Below are 16,001 nucleotides of genomic sequence, written 5' to 3' on the forward strand. Positions count from 1 at the left end.
CTCTCCTCTCAAAGGTATTTGCACAGCTGAACTCAAACAACTGGTTGAATAATCTCTTAGTCTGCACCTGTAGCTAGAAGTAACAAGAAAATAACACATAATCATCAGAAAATAGTCCCATTTTAAATTCATTACTACTAACTTCAAGGGGGAACCTAGCAATCTTATCTTTCTCTCTGCATTTACTCTCCAATATAACTTTTACACCTATACCTTTTTATTATTTAAAAATAAATAATCTCCTCTCCAATCCAAGATCTCCTCTCCAATCCTCAAGTGGTGACTACCCCTATACTCTGGCAGGAAACCATGCCACCTACTTCTATTTACTAGTTCTCAGCACACGTTTACAAACCCAAGTTGCTAGTACCTATGTACTTAGCTACTTTCCTGTTACTGTGGATGAAATTCCATGCTTCAGATCTTATTCCCTTTTTCCCAGGCAGAATCCAATTCTCCCCTCCTCAACTACATCACTAATTTTTCTTTCTGTACTAGGTCATCTCCATCAACATACAAATAGACTGTTATTTTTTTTTTCATGCTGTTATTTCTTGTCTCCCTTATCTCTCTACCTATTGCACCATTTTTCTGTTCTTTTATAGCAAAGTTCTTGAAAGAATAATCTACACTCCCTCTTCTCACTTTCTCTCCTAAAACCACTCCAGTCAGGCATTGATTCAAAATGCTCCACTGAAATAGCATATTTCATGGTTTCCAACAACCTCCACATTGTCATCAGTCAACTCTCCATTTTCAGCCTATCAGCAGCATTTGACATCACTAATCATTCCTCCCTTCTTGAAACACTTTTTTCACTTGGCTTTAGAGCTACTTCATCCTCCTGATTATATTCCATCTCAAACTATCTCATCAGCTGCTCCTCAGTCTGCTTTCCTAGCTTCCTCATCTTCTTGCTGAAGGGCCCAGTATTTGAATCTCTCTGTATTCTCTCTCCCTAAGTACTTAAATTCAATCTCAGGGCTCAGAAAACCTTCTATACACTAATGACTACCATGCTTACATCTTCATCACCACCCCTCCTCTGTACTCCTGACTACTTATCCAATTTTCTTCTTAGTCCTCATTGCAATGAAATGTCTAAGAGGTATCTGTGCAGAAGGAGTTAACAGCAGGCCCAAGACAACAGTACTTAAAAAGATCTGCTTGCAAGGTGAGTCTCTGGCTGGCATCTGTGAATTTAGATTTCAAGAGGGTTCCCACCATGCCTTGATTAGAATGACTCACTGTGCTTAAACAGTCTATGTAAACAAAATCATGATGATCAATTGTGTTTCTTCTGAGAAATTGGAATTTCAGGATTAATATATGGCAGAAAAAATAAGTCAGTGAATTACATGTCAACATGGATACATCTTACAAACATAATTTTTAAAAAATAATTTAAAGGATATACAACTTGTGATGTTAATGTTGAATTTTATTATATAAGACACTAAATTATGGTTAGCTTTCAGCATGAGGAATGGGAATGTGACAGGCAAAGGGTGCACAGGGACTTAAACTGCACTGAATAAGTTTTAATTTTTTAATTAGTTTTGATTATAAAGGTGTTCCTTATATTGGTCAGAAATATTTTATAAAATAAAAAAATCCTAGAAGAAAAACATTGAGAAGTAAGAGTAAGGATGATTTTTTTAAAGATTGATATATTTTAAAAGTTTTATTATGATGAATAATGACTATGCATTATTTTCATAACAATCAAATCTTTTTTTGCTTGGAAACTCAGGCTTTTCTTTCACAACCTTCAAACAGAATATGTTCCAGTAGTTATATTACAATGGAGCTGAATCTATCATTATAGACTAAGAGTTGAGAACAATGATGAGAGTTAAGAACAATATTAGGGCCTCCCCGGTGGCGCAGCGGTTGAGCGCTGGGTTGCGAAGCTGCCCGCGGCCTCTGCGGCGCCGGTTCGATCCCCGGCTGCTCCCCGGCCACCGGAGGAGGGTCCCACATGGCGTGCAGACTTCTCCTGCCGCCCGCTGCTCCCCTCAGCAGTGTACTTCGGTCCTTCTGCCTGCTCTGCTCCCCGCTCTGGCTCTGGTGAATTCTCTCACCCTCCCGCGCTTCTGACTGTACCCAGTGCATGTATAAACAAAAAAAAAAAAAAAAAAAAACAAAACAAACCAGCAAACAAATAAATAAAGCATGCCTCTATAAAAAAAAAAAAAAAAAAAAAAAAAGAACAATATTAGCAGCTAAAACAAAGACACACTACAATTTTCAGTTGAAAATTGTAAAAAAAATACTGAATTATTACTAAGGAAACAGTTACTCTAAGTTCAGGTGTAAGTTTTGAACCACAGAAAAAAAATCAAAGAGGAGCTAAGCATCACTGTAATTACTGTAACCACATAGCTCGTAGAGTCCTCACAGAAAGAATAACCTGCATAAAAAATAGCTGGTAAATGAGATTAACTAATGTTTTACTATTTATATGTCATTATTAGATTGGTCACTAGGGGGCCCCAAACAGCACAGCAAAAACCAAACTCAAAAGATAACTCAAAACCAAGTGGAAGAGAAAAATATTACCCAATATGCAGGTGGGAAATACTCAGGTAAATTCCAATAAAATGCATTAAATTACTGTAATGAGCTCCTTTCTCTCAAATCTTGTACTTCTTACCAATAGATTCTTCCTTTTAGCGTCAAATCTTTGGGAAAAACAAAATTCCATGTTTCTTTGTTCTTATTTCCCATGCAAACATAACTTCTCCAGTCATTTTGCAATTATGCTTTTTACAGAGTAAATCAATGGCCTTTAACAGTCAGACCCAGGGCCTCCCCTGGTGGCGCAGGCGGTTGAGCACCCTGCTGTGAAGCTGTCCGCAGCCCCTGCAGCGCAGGTTCAATCCCGGTTCTGGGGAGGGTTCCACATGGCGCGGTAGACCTCTCCTGTCTGGCCCACTGCTCCCCTCAGCAGTGTATTTTGTCAGTCTGCCTGTTCTGTTCCCCGCTCTGTCTCTGGTGAATCCTCTCACTCGCTCGCGCATCTGGCCTGTACCCCAGTTCTTGTATAAAATAAATAAATCTTTAAAAAAAAAAATAGTCAGACCCAAAGGTCAGTTTCATTCCTTATTTTGCTGCCATTTGAAACTGTTTATCAATTCCTCTTCTCTGAAACTTTCTACTTTTTTGATTCTATGAGACCATAAAATTGGAATTCTTTTGTGTTTAAGAGAGGTATTAATTATTGGCTTATTTATTCAATCTTTCATGTAACAAATACTCAATAGTATGTGCCAGGCATTAAGGCACATATTGAAATCCATGGATTTCAACAGTAACAACAAGGAACTTTAAGGAGTTTATAGTCTAATGGGAGAGATTAAATGACAACTATAAAATAGTGATACTGAGCTACCACAAGATTAAACACAGGGGTGTGCCCAAAAGGGCAAAGCCTGAAGCAAATCAACCAAAGTAGGACAGCCCATTATCCACATTTTCCTTAGGCCTTTTGAACTATGGTAATGACAAAATTCTAAACTGAATTTAAATGCCGTTCAGAATTAAGGGGTACAGTACAGTCCCAAAGTCATCCCAACTGCCGCCCACAAACACAGGAGCAAAGAAAGCCTAAATTGCCTTATCCAAAGGATAGGTAATGTCTAAAATGTTTAAAGAGAGTGTAAGACATTCACTGCTTCTGTGTGCTTACTTAACATTTTCTTCAAAATATCATGTAATCTGACTTCCATTTCCTGTCTCTATTAGACATCAGTGAAGTCCAAACTATCTAGTAAGTTCTTACACTGCTGTAAAACCCTTTCTTTTGGTTTCTAGAACCCTATTCTTTTCTAAATTGTTCTTTGATCTCTCCCTTCTCCCTTAGGCCATTTCTGTTTTCATTCTAGACATCACCAAAGAATTTCATCCAAACTCATTCACTTAACTACTGAATATCTAATTATGTTTTATTAATCTATACTGATCTCCCTAACATCACACTATTATTTCTAGTATCACTCTATTTACCACAATCACAGTAGAAAAAAATGCAATGCCCTAGTTAGCCTCCATCCTGAAGGAAAACTGACTAAATGGCCCCATAAGTAGATAGATTTCATAGTCCTTGGATTCAAGTTTGTTTGGTATGGTTTATGTCATGAGACCACAAACCCCAGATTCCCAAGATTCATAACCTGACTACCTTCTAGGCAGGGGGAGATGGTGAAGCAGTCTTGAGAGTTCAGAGATCTCCCAGGCTAAGAGATGTCTGCAATGAATCAAAGTTCTATAAAACACAAGGCTGTTCATATACAATAATTACATCGTTATGCCTTCACTTATTTGCCTATACATGCCTGTGAGATTTCCTCCTCCACAAAATATTGACTAGAAAATATGGTCCAGCTAATTCAAAACAGTACTTTTTATCTTTATATGACTGATGCTACTAAATCCTCTTATTCACAGGAGTTGTGAGTGTGTAAGCAGACAGATGAAATGTGCCAAAGGCAGGGAAATAAAATACTTGTGATAGGAAAAACACACAGACTAAAACATTAAGTTATGGACAACAGGTAAATTTCAATGATTTTGGACTGTATTGCGTGTTCTCAGAGGGTTAAAGCTCATTCAGATACCAGATGAAACTTGCAAGTACATATCCATTACCGTAGTTAATGATTACACAATTTCTCAATCTGCAGAAGGCCACTTCAGTGAGAAAGACCAATACAACCATAACCCTTTATCTTTAGCGTGGTCAGAGTCTGATGAATGGGTCAAAGATTTATAAAACAGGAAAAACTGTATCAGCAGGTTTTGTCTTTGCAGAACACTGCAACTAAAAATGCTTGTTACAAAACATATGTGATTTAGAAAAGGTTTTCTCCATCTTATTACCAATCAGAAAACTCAGCTTTAAGCCTTTCCTTGACTATTTTCAAAAAACACTAAGCATTATAAAATTACTAAATAGCATCAAATGACAAAATGAAGAGGAGGTAAAGGATTATAATTAAAAGTATAGCTTTTTAATACCTTTTGAAATAACATGTAAGTTAAAGTCCTATTCTCCTGAGTCCCTGACACAGAGTAACTATAATGTAATAAATTTGTTCTATTCATTCACTATGTATTGGGGAACTTGTTTTGAAGTTATACAGAAGTTATATAGTTTTTGCTTTTGTATTTTTAGATAGATGATCCACTGTGAATTAGTTTGCATGTTTGAGTGAGTTTAAGTGGTAGTTTGCTCTAACGCATCATGTTAGAGCAAAACTATTCTTTCCTTCTACCACTGAACTGACTGATACTTCAGTGGAAAAAATGTCTTGAGTCTATTTCTGAAATCTCTATTAGGTATCAATCACCTATATGTGTATCCTTATGCTAACACCATACTGTCATAGTTTCTTGATGACAGGAAACTAAAGGCCTCCCATTCAGTCCTTTTGCAAAATTATCTTGGCTACTCTTAGTCCTCTGAGTTTCAATAAGTTTATATAATCAGTAAGTTTATCAATTTCTTCAAACAAATCCTAGTAGGATGTTAATGAAGACTGCACTGAATCTATAGATCTGTTTAAAGAGATTCCATCTTAGCAAAGTTGTCTTCCAATCCATATATAAGGCATCTCGTCACTCATCTAGGTTTATTTTTAAATTACATAAATAATGTTTTGTACCTTTGAGTGGTGAGAGCACATTCTTGGATTCACTCATGGTATTTGGTGTTCTTTTCACACTATCAGAAATATTTTTTGTCAGTTGTCAAGTAGGTTGTTCCTAACAGAGAACTACAACAGATTTTTGTATATTGCTAAATTCGCTTATTAGAATTATTTTGTACATTCTGTGGGGTTTTCTATATTTATAATCATGTCATATATAAAAGATAACAGTTTCATTTCTTTTCCAATTTTTTAATTTGCTCTTTTTTTTTTTAACTTTTTTTTGCTTTTTGTACTTTCTAGCCCATTAGTTCAATGTTGAATAAAAGTGGTAAAAGTAAATTATATACCCATATTATTGTTTTAAAATCTGTAAGATCCATACTCAAAATTGGCAAATGTCTTCAATAATCAGAAAGTAACTATTTTAGGTTTTGCAAGCCATATGGTCTGTCACAACTACTCTATGCTGTGGATATAGCTCGAAAACAGTCACAGACAATACATAAAGAAATGAGCATGGCTAGGTTCCAATAAAACTTATGGCCACCAAAATTTGAATTTCCGATTATTTTTACATATCACAAAATATTAGTTACCTTTGATTCTTTTTTAACCATTTTAATATATATCAACCATTCTCAGATCACAGGCTACTCAAGAATTTGACCCAAAATTTGCAGGCTGTAATATCTGCTTTAAATCATTGATTTCTTTCCTCTTTTCTAACATAAGCATTTAATGTAAATGCTCCCCCCACCTTAAGCACTGCTTTAAATGGATTGTTATTTGTTTCATTTCTGTTTATACTTTTTTTTATTCATTGCTGTAGGATTTTCAATTTATATCTTTAACTTATCTCTTAAAATAATGATATACCGGGCTTCCCCGGTGGCGCAGCGGTTGGGCGCTGGGTTGCGAAGCTGCCCGCGGCCTCTGCGGCGTTGGTTCGATCCCCGGCTGCTCCCTGGCCACCGGAGGAGGGTCCCACATGGTGCGCAGACCTCTCCTGATGCCCGCTGCTCCCCTCAGCAGTGTACTTCGGTCCTTCTGCCTGCTCTGCTCCCCGCTCTGGCTCTGGTGAATTCTCTCACCCTCCCGCGCTTCTGACTGTACCCAATGATATTATAAATAAATAAATAAATAAAATAAATCTTTAAAAAAAAAAAAAATGATATACCACTTGTCATAGTCTAAGAACTTTCATCTTCCCATTTTGTGGTATTTATGTCACACTTTTTACTTATATAGGTTATAAGCCTCAAATATACTGCAATCAGGGCCTCCCCGGTGGCGCAGCGGTTGAGCGCTGGGTTGCAAAGCTGCCCGCGGCCTCTGCGCCGCCGGTTCGATCCCCGGCTGCTCCCCGGCCACGGGAGGAGGATCCCACATGGCGCGCAGACCTCTCCTGCCGCCCGCTGCTCCCCCCAGCAGTGTACTTCGGTCCTTCTGCCTGCTCTGCTCCCTGCTCTGGCTCTGGTGAATTCTCTCACCCTCCCGTGCTTCTGACTGTACCCAGTGCATGTATAAACAAAACAAACAAACAAACAAATAAATAAATAAAACATGCCTCTATTAAAAAAAAATTAAAAAAAAATATACTGCAATCATGTTTGATTTACATAATCAATTATTGAGTATGATATTAAAAATTAGGAACATATCTTTAATATATACCTACATAATTACTATTCTGCACTTCGTGTGTATATTCCCTTCTGGTATCATTTTCCTTTTGCTTGAAAAACTTCCTTCAGTGTTTTTTATAGTTCATATCTACTGACAATAAATTCTTTCATCTTTGTTAGTCCAAAAAAATTTTAAAGATACTTTTGTTGAGGATAGAGTTCTAGGTTGACAATTTTTATTTTTCTTTCAGATTGCTCTATTGTCTTCTGGCTTGCCTAGTTTTTAATCTTAGTTTTGTTCTTCTTTAAGTTATGTGTCTTTTTTCCTCTGGCATCTTTTAAGAATTTCATTTTATTACTCAGTTTCAGAAATTTCATTACCAGGTATGATTTTATTTATGGCTAATTTACTTAGGATTCATTGAGTTCTTGGTTTGTGGTTTTCCTTAGATTTGGAAATATCCGATCACTATTTCTTCAAGTAATTTTTCTGTCTGTCCACTCTCTTGTTTCTGGAACATCAACTATACTTACTTTAACAACTTAATGTTTTCCATAGATTACTGATGTTCTATTAACTTTACACTTTTTTTTTAATTTTGCATTTCATTTTTTTTTTTTAATAGAGGCATGTTTTTATTTATTTATTTGTTTGTTTTGTTTGTTTTTTTGTTTATACATGCACTGGGTACAGTCAGAAGTGCAGGAGGGTGAGAGAATTCACCAGAGCCAGAGCGGGGAGCAGAACAGGCAGAAGGACCGAAGTACACTGCTGAGGGGAGCAGCGGGCGGCAGGAGAGGTCTGCGCGCCATGTGGGACCCTCCTCCGGTGGCCGGGGAGCAGCCGGGGATCGAACCGGCGCCGCAGAGCCCCGGCAGCTTCGCACCCAGCGCTCAACCGCTGCGCCACCGGGGAGCCCTGCATTAATTTTTAATCAGTTCTATTACTATTAAGCTTAATGATCTTTCTTCCCAGTATCTAATCTGTCATTAATCCCATCCAGCAGTTTGTTTTGCATTTTCAAGTTGTATTTTTCATCTCTAGATGTTCCATTGAACACTTTTTTCTATCACTAATTTCTTTCCTTATCACATTTGTGTCTTCTCGTACCTTCTTGAACATATGGGGCATATTTATAATAGCTGTTCTAATATCCTTGACTGACAAGTCCATCATCAGAAATATTTCTAATGATTCTACATTTTTAGGTTTCTTTCAATTGATTGTTTTTTCTCTGATTAATGATCTCATTTTCCTGTTTTATTTGTGTTCTAGTAATCTTTGATGTTGAACATTTTAATTTCTAGGTGCTATTTTTTTTTTCAGTATACCTTTACAGGGTATTGAATTTAGTTCAACTGAAACTGTTTACAGTTGAGTTACTTATAGTCAATTTGATACATTCAAAACGTGCTTTTAAGCTTTGTTAGAGTAAGTTTAGAGAGGACATTAGTATATGGCTAATTTAACCACACTCCAAGGTCTCTAGCAAATACTTTATGTATGAAACACTCAACTGCCTAGTAAAAACAAACTATCTCCAGCAATGACTGAGCTCAACATACTGATTTCCAGTGTGACTTTCCCTAGCACTGTAGAGTAGCACATTTTCCTTGTGAAAATGGAGTTTTCAACAATATTCTAGAGGACCTTTCTATAAACTCTAGAGACATGTCCTAGCTCCATAGATTTCTGTATAGTTCCCTCTGCACCAGTTCATGCCTACAAATGTTGTCATTTTAGCATCCCCAAAGCCTTCTGGGCTTTATTTGGGTTTCCCTACTATGTGCTGCAATTGGAAACTGCCTCCAGGCAGTTTTCCTGTAGGCCTCATGTCATTTACTTCCCTTCTCTCAAGGATCAGTATCCTGTGCTGACTATTGTCCAATGTCTGAACACAGCTGTTTCTATTTTTATCCTGTTCCCTAGTTGTTTATAATAAGAGGACAATTTTCACAGCAGTTAGTCTTGCATAGACAGATGTACTGTTTTTAAGTAATCTTTGTGCTTTTTTATAGTAGTTGCTCTACCAATTAAAGTATGTACCTTGAAGTTATTACATTCTACCTTCAAATAAGACTTTATTAATTCAGTGTATGAAACATAAGATAGAAGAATTCCACTTCCCTTCTTTGCATTCTCATGGTTTTATACTCTACTTCTGCATACCCTATCAAATTCATATATATTAATATTTTAATTTTAATCATCAGTCATCTGTGTGTGGACATTATAGGTGAAGGTACAAAAACTTATACCTAAAAACTTATATTTAGGGCCTCCCCGGTGGCACAGCGGGTTGAACACAGCACTGTAAAGCTCTCCACAGCCTCTGCAGCACGAGGTCAATTCCTGGCTGGCCAGGGAGATACCCACATGGTGCGGCAGACCTCTCCTGCCTCACCCATTGCTACCCTCAGCAGTGTCTTCGGTCCGTCTGCCTGTTCTGCTCCCCACTCTGTCTCTGGTGAATCCTCCCACCCTCCCACGCCTCTGGCCTATACCCCAGTTCTTGTATAAATAAAAAATAAACCTTTAAAAAAAAACCATATTTATGGGGCCTTCCCTGATGGCTCAGTGGTTGAGCTCTGGGCTGCAAAGCTGCCCATAGCCTCCACAGCGCGGGTTCGATCCCTGGCCACCGGTGAGGGTCCCACATGGCGTGCAGACCTCTCCTGCCGTGCCCGTTGCTCCCCTCAGTAGTGCACTTCGGTCCCTCTGCCTGTTCTTCTCCCTGCTCTGGCTCTGGTGAATTCTCTCACCTTCCCACGCTTCTGACTGTACCCAGTGCTTGTATAAATAAATAAATCTTTAAAAAAAAAAAACTTCTATTTGTATAGATATTTATTCTTTCTGTTCTTCATTCTTTTCTACTGACCCAACATTCCATCTGGTCTTTTTTGTCTATTGCTCATAGAACATGTTTTAGCATTTCCTGACAGTTTAATTCTACCAGGGATAAATTTCAAATTTTAACCTGTCTGAAAAGTCTTTGTTTTCCCTTACTTTTAAGGCTATGTCTGCTAAATATAGAATTCTAAGATGACATTCTTTTTTTTTTTTTTTTTTTCAGTACATTTGGATATAAAATTCCACTGTTTTCAATTCTCCACTTTCTCTGGTGAGTATTTGTCATAATTCATATTGTTATTCCCATATATTTATCATGACTTCTATTCATCCTATTGCTTATAAGATCTAGTCTATAGTTTTCAGCAGCTTGATTATGATGTGCTTAGATCTGCAATTTTTGATGTGGGGGTGGGTTTTTTTTATTTTGTTTTGTTTTGTTTTGCTTATATGTTGGTTTGTTTTTGTTTTGTATTTAACTGACGGGACTTGTTGAACTTTTAAATTTGTGACTTGTTATCTTTCACCAATTCCAGAAGTTCTTGACCATTATATATTCAAATATGTCATCTGCCACTTTATCAGTCCATGGAAGTTATTTTCTTCTTCTTCCCTACTCATTCTCTTTTGGTTGTTTATCAATTTGATATGTTCTATCAACATGTATTCATATCTACTGATCCTTTCTCCTGATGTGATGAGAGCTATTTGGTCAAGTAATACATTCTTTGTTTACAATATAATATTGTATTTTTCATTTCTTGGTTCTTTGGCATAGTGTCCATGATTGTGCTGAAAATCTCCATCATTTAATACATTTTGTCTACCTGTACCATTAGGTCTACTAGCATTGTTTTTCATAACTAACTTGAAATCCTTGTCTGATGATTCCACCATCTGGATTATTTCTAGGTATCTACTGACCTTGTTTTTTGTTTCTTCTTGTTTGTAATTTTTTTTTATATGCCAGACATTTTATATAAAAACACCTCAGGAGTTAAAATAAGTAATATTTTTCTTCTAGAGAGAGATTATGATCCTTCTGTCAGACCACTAGAATAAAATCTAAACTGATTTTATCTGCAATTGAGCTGGGTCTAGACTTTGATATAGCTGTAATTTGCTTCAGTTCATCATAGGCTTCAAATTAAAAATTTAGAGGATGGAATCATGATTTTCACTTCAGCAGGGTCTCAGATTTGAGCCCAAGTAGGATTCCAGAGATCTGTGCATCACAGCGAAACCACCAGCTTTCAAATCTGTAGGAGTACTTTACATATACACAGGAACTGAACAATCAAGTAAACAGATGGCAGATGGTGTGAGCCAGTTTTTTCACTATTGGAGTAAGAGTATATATGTAAACAAGGGGAAGAAGGTCAGGATGATCTATGTGATAATGGATTCAAGTTGGATACATCACTATGAATTAAAGGTTAGGTGAATACACACAGAGATGGATATACAGAGAAATATTGATAGACATGTCTATACACAGATTAGTATATGTACATATATTTTCTGGCTCTATCAGCTGAGAGAGCCTACAGCAGTAACACCCCAGTAGCAACAGCATAGCTAACACCTATGCCTTGATTTCTCTATTCTCTAATAAAAGGAGAGAATGCTCCTTAAAAAATGATTCTAGGTTTGGAGTAGAAAATATACAAGATGAACCTGGAGCATCACGCTGTGCCAATAAGTAAGGAAGTGCACCAGCACACGCATGTTGATAGGAATATGTCAGAAACACAGGAGTCAAATGAAAGAGCTTCCAATGGCCAAAGCTGGAACAAGTTCACACACACAAACACACATACACGTAGCAACTGGATTATTACCTAAACTACCTAAATTTAGAGGATGGAATCATGTTTACTCGTGGGTAAAGTAATTATCCATGAGTCCATAGTGATACAAAAAAAGACTGAATAAATGCATAAATGAGGAAGAATGGACAGACCTCCAGCACAGGACAATGTCAAATAATTTTTATAAAAACTCCATCCTTGATAAGGGGAAGCATAACTATCAACTCCTTAAGTGTGGCTACAAATAAGTGACTTCCTTGCAAGGTATATAGCATGGAGCCGAGAAAAGATTAGCAGTGGAGATATTTGACAAACGGCAGCTCAACCAGGTGCTCAAGGTCAACATCAACATTGATAAGTCATACTGACATCTTATTGCCTTAGTAAGATGTGATGAAAAGAGCATTTAACCTCTCTGGTCTTCCTTATATAACCTAAGACACCAGCCCAATCATAAGAAAAACATGAGACAAATACCAATAGAAGCACATTCTGTAAAATACCTGAACATTACTTCTCAAAACTTTCAAAGTCATCAAAACCAAGTTTATTTAAAAAAATAAAACTGGGTGCTCTCTCTCTGCATTAAGCATGATTAGAGAATTCTCTTTGCTTCCCAGTCCCACACTTTGCTTTCTATGACCATTCACTCTCATTGAGCAAGTCAGCAATTAAAATTGAAAATTTTCTACCAAACATACATTAATTAACTCAGTACACTGAAGCAAACATTTTTCCATTTCAAAGTAGGTAAAGTCTCCATCTAACTATGCACAGGTTGTGTTCTCCCAAGTTTAGTTGTTTTTATACTTTGCTATAAACTTGAGGAAAAATTTTTCAAAGAAACAAAATTATAGAATAAAGTTGAAATTCTGGGCAATAAACAAAGACCAATTTAAACCATAAAGTACCTAAGAACTATGGAAAAAGAAAGGGATCAATATACCATGTTAGTGACTTTCAACCACATCTTTTGTGCTCCCACATAGCATATCATAGCTCTTATTTGAGATGAGGGACTGTGCCACACTTTGTTTCATTCATCTTTGTATCCTTATAAACATCAGAAGTTTAAAATATTCATCTAATGAATGAATAACTGTACAATTCCAACTGTACTCTTTCTATGGAGAATAGTAGAATTTCTAATTGAAGGAATGCCATTCTTTATCTTGGCAACAAGACAAGAGCAAAAAATGTGTGAGTATATATTCCATCTATACAACTATTCCTCCTAGAAATCACCTTTCAGTCACAGATCTCTTATACTGTTTCTAAGTAAATATAAGTCAATAGGTAGGATTTTAATAATATAAAATTGACTTCCAAGATATCCTCAATTTCTTGCCTTTTACCAGTACATTAAATAAAAAGAGCAGTTATCAACATTTTATCTGGGAAGAATTTTGTGGGGGGTTTTTTGGCCAGTTTACTGATAGAATTAACATACAACATTGTATGACTTTAAGGTATACAACATAATGATTGTTACATATATCAAAATGATTACCACAGTAAGTTTAGTTAATATCCATCACCTCACAGTTACAATTTTCTTTCTTATGATTTCTCTTAAGATTAATCTCAAAATTCAGCCACACAATACCAGTATTGCTCACTAGAGTCACCATGCTGTACATTACATCCCCAAAACTTATTTCTCTTGTAAACAGAAGTCTGACCACCTTCATCCATTTTTTTTTTTCATGCCCAACCATATGCCTCTACCACCAATCTGTTCTACTTCTATGCCTTGGATATTTTAAGACTTCACATAAGTGATTTCATACAGTGTTTCTCTGTCTTATTTCACATAACATAATCCCTTCAAGGTTTTTCTGTGTTGTCACAAATGACAGGATTTCCTTTTTATGGTTAAATAATATTCCACTGTGATTATAGACCCCATTTTCTTTACTCATTCATCCATTAATGAACATGTAGATTGTTTGTATGTCTCAGTTATTATAAATAATGCTGCTTTGAACATGAGGATGCAAATATCTTGAGATAATTAATTCTGTTTCCTTTGGATATGTAGCCAAAGTAGAATTTCTGAATCATTTGTCTTTCTACTTTTTAGGTAGATTTTTTTATTTGCAATATCTGCACTACTTGTAATTAGTACTGAAAGTTATCTGCAAACTTAACACTAATACTGCTAACTTAATGCTTCCCCAAAAAGTATTGTGTCAATATTCAGGCCAAAATCCTGAGTGAAATCCAATTAATTCTCTAGCTCAACTGCACCAGAAGTGAAATAGATGAAAAGCAGCCAACATACGTACAGTAACAAATAATTTGAGGCACCAAAATAATTGTAAAAATAACTAAAATCACAGGTTAATATCATAGAATTTAGTAAACATGTTCAATTTCCTCGATGTTACTGGCTTTCATAGTTTTAGTTTAAAACCAAAGAGAAATTCACCTAAAAAAGAACTCCCTCAATTTTCATTACTCTAAGAAAATGATTCAATCTCTATAAAATATCCTTAGGCCTCCCAGGTGGCGCAGCGATTGAGTGCTAGGCTGCAAAGCTGCCCACAGCCTCTGCAAGGCTGGTTCCATCCCGGCCGCAGGGCGGGGGTCCCACATGGTGCACAGACCTCTCCTGCCGCCCGCTGCTCCCCTCAGCAGTATACTTCGTCAGTCTGCCTGTTCTGCTCTCCGCTCTTTCTCTGGTGAATTCTCTTAACCTCCCATGCCTCTGATTGTACCCAGTGCTTGTATAAATAAATAAATAAATCTTTAAAAAAAATAAATAAATAGGGCCTCCCCGGTGGCGCAGCGGTGGAGCGCTGGGTTGCGAAGCTGCCCGCAGCCTCTGCAGCGCAGGTTCAATCCCCGGCTGCTCCCCGGCCACCACATGGCGTGCAGACCTCTCCTGCCGCCCACTGTTCCCCTCAGCAGTGTACTTCGGTCCTTCTGCCTGCTCTGCTCCCCGCTTTGGCTCTGGTGAATTCTCTCACCCTCCTGCGCTTCTGACTGTACCCAGTGCTTGTATAAATAAATAAATAAATATTTAATAAATAAATAAAATATCCTTAAAGGGATAAAGATTAATTTATCCTAGAGAGTCAGAGCTCAAGTCAAGCTTTACAGATGATTGATAATCACATTTCTTCTTCCAAACATAAATTAATATAAATTGTCACCTTAAAAGAGAAAAGGCATGAAAAGCACTTAAGAGCCAACCCAGCATTAAGAATTACTCCATAAATATTTCTCTTGAGTGCTCTTTCTGCTTTGATTCTGTACTCCAATGAAACCAATTAACTATCTTTATAATGATTTTATGTAAATTTACAAAAAAAAAATATGCATTATGACAAATGTAGGCTGAAAGTTTAAAATGACTAAGAGCAACAAAAGCAGAGAGGCAGTGTAATCAGTGGAGGAGACAAAAGCATCTCAAACCACTTACAATATCTTTCATACAAAGATTTTTAAGGGAGGTCTTTATATAATGTTTGTGAAAATATTTTCATATTCAAGAAAATTTAATCACAATTAAATCTATTTTGAATTTCAAGAATATTTTTTGTAGAAAAGAGCCATGCTCAATTTCTCTGCATTAGTAAATTGTGTAATAAAACATGAAATTCACAAAGGAAAAGCAAATCAGGCACTTTAATATGTCACTTTAGTGATCTATCCTTATGCAAAAGTACATATCACCATTCCAAGCATAGTCTAAACTTTTTTTTTTAAAGATTTATTTATTGGGCCTCCCCGGTGGCGCAGCGGTTGAGCGCTGGGTTGCGACGCTGCCCGCAGCCTCTGCAGCTCTGGTTCAATCCCCGGCTGCTCCCCGGCCACCGGAGGAGGGTCCCACATGGCGGCCGCCCGCTGCTCCCCTCAGCAGTGTACCTTGGTCCTTCTGCCTGCTCTGCTCCCCGCTCTGGCTCTGGTGAATTCTCTCACCCTCCCGCGCTTCTGACTGTACCCAGTGCTTGTATAAATAAATAAATAATCTTTAAAAAAAAAAAAAAAAAAAGATTTATTTATTCATGTATACAAGAACCCAGGTACAGGCCACATGTGCGGGAGGGTGAGA

At 37.0% G+C, this 16,001-nt stretch overlaps 1 protein-coding gene across 1 annotated transcript in view; it reads right to left on the reverse strand.

The window, feature by feature from the left end:
• SHLD2 (shieldin complex subunit 2) overlaps positions 1-16,001 on the reverse strand; it is a 58,948-nt gene that overhangs the window by 27,158 nt on the left and 15,789 nt on the right. The window lies entirely within an intron of this gene.

The sequence above is a fragment of the Talpa occidentalis genome, unplaced genomic scaffold (assembly GCF_014898055.3).
Source record: "Talpa occidentalis isolate TD23 unplaced genomic scaffold, MPIMG_talOcc4v2.1 talOcc4.8, whole genome shotgun sequence".
Lineage (NCBI taxonomy): Eukaryota > Metazoa > Chordata > Mammalia > Eulipotyphla > Talpidae > Talpa > Talpa occidentalis.